Source organism: Somniosus microcephalus, unplaced genomic scaffold (assembly GCF_052327205.1).
Source record: "Somniosus microcephalus isolate GS21.2 unplaced genomic scaffold, FLI_Smic_1.0 unresolved_chr5, whole genome shotgun sequence".
NCBI classification, from domain to species: domain Eukaryota; kingdom Metazoa; phylum Chordata; class Chondrichthyes; order Squaliformes; family Somniosidae; genus Somniosus; species Somniosus microcephalus.
Window position 1 is genome coordinate 22,784,950 of NW_028225183.1, and position 7,357 is coordinate 22,792,306.

Here is a 7,357-nt window from a genome sequence, read left to right on the forward strand (position 1 = left end):
AAACGCCAACAAATGCATGCAGAGCCGAACTAGGCAGATACCCACTGATAATAAACATCCAAAAACGAGCACTAAACTTCCTAAATCACCTCAAATCTAGCTCCCAGACACCCTTCATTTCAAAGCCTTTCAGACCCAAGAGCTAAACCCAGAAAAGAGTCCCCTGAGTCAGCTGCTACTGAAACTAAGTACTCAGCCGGACCCTGACCAGCCCCAGACCAACACAGCCGTCCAAACACCAATCCGAGTGAACCAAATCAATAAAAAATGCAAAGAAACCTACCTGGAACATTGGAACAAAATAACTGAAAGCCAAAGCAGATTAGAATGTTACCGGGCCCTAAAAAGAGAATATAAACTGGCAGACTACCTCACGACCATCAGAGACACAAAACAGAGACAGACCCTCACCAGGTACAGACAGAGCGACCACCAACTGGAAATTGAAAAAGGCAGACACAAGAAATCCTGGCAGCCTAGAGAGAATAGAATATGCGATCAATGTCTGGCCGGCGAGGTTGAAACAGAGATGCATTTCCTCCTAAAATGCGAAAAATTCAACACATCAAGAAACATATTATTCAACAAGCTAAGCCAAACAACCCCAGATTTCAAGGAATTGGATGACCTGTCAAAATTGAGATTAGTCCTAGGAGAAGGAGACAGACCATACCTTGGGGCCAAATATGTAACAACATGTCACAACCTGAGGACTGTTTAAAATTAAGACTGTTTAAATAAATATTGAACGTACCAAATGAAGTACAAAGACTGTTTAAAATTAATATTGTTTAAAAGTAATATTGTATGTACCCAACAAATGTCAAATCGATTGACACCTACAGAATGTTGGAAAACTGTACCTTTTTGCTATGTAAGCTTTGGCAATATGGTTCTCTGTAAACTTTCATGCCAATAAAGCATTTGAATTGGAATTGGAATTGGAATTGGAGAAAGGTGTGTAACTCTGTGTAGTGACAGAGAGACACCAGGAGAGGGAGAGAGAGAGAAAGGTGTGTAACTCTGTGTAGTGATAGAGAGACACCAGGAGAGGGAGAGAGAGAGAAAGGTGTGTAACTCTGTGTAGTGATAGAGAGTCACCAGGAGAGGGGGGGAGAGAGAAAGGTGTGCAACTCTGTGTAGTGATAGAGAGACACCAGGAGAGGGGGAGAGAGAGAAAGGTGTGTAACTCTGTGTAGTGATAGAGAGACACCAGGAGAGGGAGTGAGGGAGAAAGGTGTGTAACTCTGTATAGTGATAGAGTGACACCGGGAGAGGGAGAGAGAGGAAAGGTGTGTAAATCTGTGTAGTGATAGAAAGACACCAGGAGAGTGAGAGAGAGAGAAAGGTGTGTAACTCTCTGCAGTGATTGAGAGACACCAGGAGAGGGAGAGAGAGAGAAAGGTGTGTAACTCTGTGCATTGATAGAGAGACACCAGGAGAGCCGAGAGAGAGAAAGGTGTGTAACTCCTTGTAGTGATAGAGAGACACCAGGAGAGGGAGAGAGAGAGAAAGGTGTGTACCTCTGTGCAGTGATAGAGAGACACAAGGAGACGGAGAGAGAGAGAAATGTGTGTAACTCTGTGTAGTGATAGAGAGACACCAGGAGAGTGAGAGACAGAGAAAGGTGTGTAACTCTGTGTAGTGATAGAGCGACACCAGGAGAGTGAGAGAGAGAGAAAGGTGTGTAACTCTCTGCAGTGATTGAGAGACACAAGGAGAGGGAGAGAGAGAGAAATGAAATTTATACTAAATCATCACTTAGCATTATAGAAAATAATGTTTCCACACTCATCCCACAAAATAGGTCCATTTTATTTCGTTTTATTGAACTATATAAATGCGTTCTTTCCACATAAGCTGCTGGAATATCCAGGGCCTCCGCTCCTCAACTTTTGGGATGAAGAGTACAGACCCTGAATTCCTAAAAGCTATAAAAGACATTGATATAATTGTGTTAACAGAAACATGGTGCCAAAAGGACATGCCGACCCACTGTCCTCCAATGTACCATGAAATCATTGTGCCCTCAGTAAAGAACACTAAAACACGCAAGGGCAGAACCTCCGGGGGAATATTGGTGTGGTATAAGGGAGAACTGGACAAACACATCTCACCGGTAAAACAGGGGAAATCACACGTATGGCTAAAACTAGATAAAAATATAGGAATAGCAAAAAAAGATGTTTACTTATGTGCGATCTACATACCTCCAATAGATTCGCCATATTTCGAAGAGAAGTTATTTGATACTCTCCACATGGAAATCAGCCATTTCCAGGCCCAAGGAAAGGTGATAATATGTGGGGACCTAAATGCAAGGACCGGTTGTGAACCTGACTTCATAGACCCACAGGGAAACAACCATGTGTTTAGCCAGACCCCTTTAGATGTCACACCAGCCATCGCAAATCGGAACAACCTTGATCGTGAAATAAATAAAAGCGGTAGGGAGGTAGTGCAACTCTGCCGAGCCTTAGGCCTGTACATAGTTAATGGTAGGTTCAGAGGGGACTCCCTAGGGAGACTCACATACTCCTCAACTCTTGGGTCTAGTGTGGTGGACTATACAATCACTGACCTGGACCCCTGCGATATCAACGCATTCACTCTCAGGCAGCAATCCCCCCTCTCAGACCATAACCAAATAAATGTGTACCTTAAACTTTCTGCCCAAACTACAGACACAAAAAAGGAACACAGTAAGCTACATAAAATAAACCAGACATACAGATGGGCCCCAGACAGTGGAGATAAATTCATCACAGCACTAAATTCACCTGATCTCACAAGTAAAATTTCAAAATTTAAAGAAAATCTATATGAGATCACCAGAGATGGTGTAAACACGGCCATAGAGGATATAAACATGATCTTCCATGAGGCAGCTGTAAAAGCCGACCTCGTGAAACAGAAGAGGAAGCATCAAAAAAGACAAAATAAAAATATGAAATGGTTTGACCACGAATGCAAAAATGCCAGAAAAGACCTGAGAAAAATATCAAACCAAAAGCATCGGCAACCAAACAATCCGGACCTACGTACTAGATACAATGAAACCCTCAAAAGATATAAACACACCATTAGGAACAAAACACAAAACTATACCCACAAAATACTCGAAGAAATTGAAAACTCCACCAATCCAAAACAATTCTGGGAAATGTGGAATAACCTGAGTACAACACAATTGCAAGCATTACCAATCCAAGATGGCGACATCTGGAGAACACATTTTGAAAACCTCTACAAAGACATCCCAAAAAACAAAACAAACCCAAGTCAACATCAGGTCACAGAAAAACTCCACACATTAGAAGCAACAATTAAAGACAACCAAAACCCTCTAGACTCCCCAATCACATGGAAAGAACTGGCCACAAAAACAACATCTCTCCACCTAAAGAAAGCCTGTGGCCCAGACAACATCAAAAATGAAATGCTAAAGTTCAGTAATATGGAGATGCAGGGTGCGATACTCAAACTATTCAACATCATATTACGCTCAGGCTGTTTTCCCGATATCTGGTGCCAAGGACTAATCTCCCCCATATATAAAAGTGGAAACAAATCAGACCCAAATAACTACCGCAGCATCTGTGTCAACAGTTGTCTAGGGAAGTTATTCTGCAGTATTCTAAATAGTAGATTACTTGATTTTCTTAACAAACATAATATCCTCAGAAAAAACCAAATAGGCTTTCTTCCAAAACACCGCACCGCCGACCATATCTATACCCTTCACACCCTCATCGAAAAACATAAACACCAAACAAAAAAATGGGAAAATATTCGCCTGTTTCATCGACTTCAAGAAAGCCTTTGACTCTATATGGCACGAAGGGCTCTATTATAAACTTCTTCAGTGTGGAATAGGGGGCAAAGTCTATGACCTTATTAAATCAATGTATCTGAAAAACAAATGCGGGGTCAAAATTGGAGACAAACGCACCGATTTCTTCACCCAGAGAAGAGGCGTCTGGCAGGGCTGCAATTTGAGCCCGACGCTGTTCAACATATACATAAATGAATTAGCAGACATGCTGGAGCAAAGCGAGTCACCAGGTCTCCGTCTCCTGGATGGAGAAGTGAAGTCCCTGTTCTATGCGGACGACCTGGTTCTGCTGTCTCCCACAGAACAGGGATTACAGCAACAACTAGACCTACTCGACAAATACTGCCAAAATTGGGCTCTAACAGTAAATCTAAAGAAAACCAACATCATGATTTTTCAGAAAAGACCCAGATGTCAGGAAAACAAATACCAGTTTACCCTCAGTGATACCACTATAGGACACGCTATGAGCTACACCTACCTTGGTCTAACTATTACAGCATCAGGGAGCTTCAGCATAGCAGTGAATGCACAAAAAGAAAAAGCCCGAAGAGCCCTATATGCAATAAAAAGAAAATTCTACAACATCCAAATCCCAATCAAAATCTGGCTCAAAATTTTTGACAGCATAATCCTGCCCATTGCACTGTACGGTAGTGAAGTATGGGGCCCGCTAAATCACCAAAGCTACACTAAATGGGAAAAACACACAATAGAAGCCCTACATGCAGAATTCTGCCGAAGCATCCTTCGCACCCAAAGAAAAACGCCAACAAATGCATGCAGAGCCGAACTAGGCAGATACCCACTGATAATAAACATCCAAAAACGAGCACTAAACTTCCTAAATCACCTCAAATCTAGCTCCCCAGACACCCTTCATTTCAAAGCCTTTCAGACCCAAGAGCTAAACCCAGAAAAGAGTCCCCTGAGTCAGCTGCTACTGAAACTAAGTACTCAGCCGGACCCTGACCAGCCCCAGACCAACACAGCCGTCCAAACACCAATCCGAGTGAACCAAATCATTAAAAAATGCAAAGAAACCTACCTGGAACATTGGAACAAAATAACCGAAAACCAAAGCAGATTAGAATGTTACCGGGCCCTAAAAAGAGAATATAAACTGGCAGACTACCTCACGACCATCAGAGACACAAAACAGAGACAGACCCTCACCAGGTACAGACTAAGCGACCACCAACTGGAAATTGAAAAAGGCAGATACAAGAAATCCTGGCAGCCTAGAGAGAATAGAATATGCGATCAATGTCTGGCTGGCGAGGTTGAAACAGAAATGCATTTCCTCCTAAAATGCGAAAAATTCAACACATCAAGAAACATATTATTCAACAAGCTAAGCCAAACAACCCCAGATTTCAAAGAATTGGATGATCTGTCAAAATTGAGATTAGTCCTAGGAGAAGGAGACAGACCATACCTTGGGGCTAAATATGTAACAACATGTCACAACCTGAGGACTGTTTAAAAGTAAGACTGTTTAAAATTAATATTGAACGTACCAAATGAAGTAGAAAGACTGTTTAAAATTAATATTGTTTAAAAGTAATATTGTATATACCCAACAAATGTCAAATCGATTGACACCTACAGAATGTTGGAAAACTGTACCTTTTTGCTATGTAAGCTTTGGCAATATGGTTCTCTGTAAACTTTCATGCCAATAAAGCATTTGAACTGAACTGAACTGAACTGAACTGAAAGGTGTGTAACTCTGTGTAGTGATAGAGAGACACCAGGAGAGGGAGAGAGAGAGAAATGTGTGTAACTCTGTGTAGTGATAGAGAGACACCAGGAGAGAGATAGAGAGAGAAAGGTGTGTAACTCTGTGCAGTGATAGAGAGACACCAGGAGAGTGAGCGAGAGAGAAAGGTGTGTAACTCTGTGCAGTGATAGAGAGACACCGGGAGAGAGAGAGAGGGAGAAAGGTGTGTAATTCTGTGTCGTGATAGAGAGACACCGGGAGAGAGAGAGAGAGAAAGGTGTGTAACTCTGTGTACTGATAGAGAGACACCAGGAGAGGTAGAGAGAGAGAAAGGTGTGTAACTCTGTGTAGTGATAGAGAGACACCAGGAGATGGAGCGAGAGAGAAAGGTGTGTAACTCTGTGTTATGCTAGAGAGACACCAGGAGAGGGAGAGAGAGAGAAAGGTGTGTAACTCTGTGCAGTGATAGAGAGACACCAGGAGAGTGAGAGAGAGAGAAAGGTGTTTAACTCTCTGCAGTGATTGAGAGACACAAGAAGAGGGAGAGAGAGAGAAAGGTGTGTAACTCTGTGTAGTGATAGAGAGACACCAGGAGAGGGAGAGAGAGAGAAAGGTGTGTAACTCTGTGTAGTGATAGAGAGACACCAGGAGAGGGAGAGAGAGAGAAAGGTGTGTAACTCTGTGCAGTGATAGAGAGACACCAGGAGAGTGAGCGAGAGAGAAAGGTGTGTAACTCTGTGCAGTGATAGAGAGACACCGGGAGAGAGAGAGAGAGAGAGAGAAAGGTGTGTAACTCTGTGTACTGATGGAGAGACACCAGGAAAGGGAGAGAGAGAGAAAGGTGTGTAACTCTGTGTAGTGATAGAGAGACACCAGGAGAGGGAGCGAGAGAGAAAGGTGTGTAACTCTGTGTTGTGCTAGAGAGACACCAGGAGAGGGAGAGAGAGAGAAAGGTGTGTAACTCTGTGCAGTGATAGAGAGACACCAGGAGCGGGTGAGTGAGAGAAAGGTGTGTAACTCCTTGTAGTGATAGAGAGACACCAGGAGAGGGAGAGAGAGAGAAAGGTGTGTAACTCTGTGCAGTGATAGAGAGACACGAGGAGAGGGAGAAGAGAGATAGGTGTGTAACTCTGAGTAGTGATAGAGAGACACCGGGAGAGAGAGAGAGAGAGAAAGGTGTGTAACTCTGTGTAGTGATAGAGAGACACCAGGAGAGGGAGAGAGAGAGAAAGATATGTAACTCCTTGTAGGGATAGAGAGACACCAGGAGAGGGAGAAGAGAGATAGGTGTGTAACTCTGTGTAGTGATAGAGAGACACCAGGAGAGGGAGAGAGAGAGAAAGGTGTGTAACTCTGAGTAGTGATAGAGAGACACCAGGAGAGGGAGAGAGAGAGAAAGGTGTGTAACTCTGTGCAGTGATAGAGAGACACCGGGAGAGAGAGAGGGAGAGAAAGGTGTGTAACTCTGTGTAGTGATAGAGAGACACCGGGAGAGAGAGAGAGAGAGAAATGTGTGTAACTCTTTCTACTGATAGAGAGACATCAAGAAACATATTATTCAACAAGCTAAGCCAAACAACCCCAGATTTCAAGGAATTGGATGATCTGTCAAAATTGAGATTAGTCCTAGGAGAAGGAGACAGACCATACCTTGGGGCCAAATATGTAACAACATGTCACAACCTGAGGACTGTTTAAAAGTAAGACTGTTTAAAATTAATATTGAACGTACCAAATGAAGTAGAAAGACTGTTTAAAATTAATATTGTTTAAAAGTAATATTGTATGTACCCAACAAA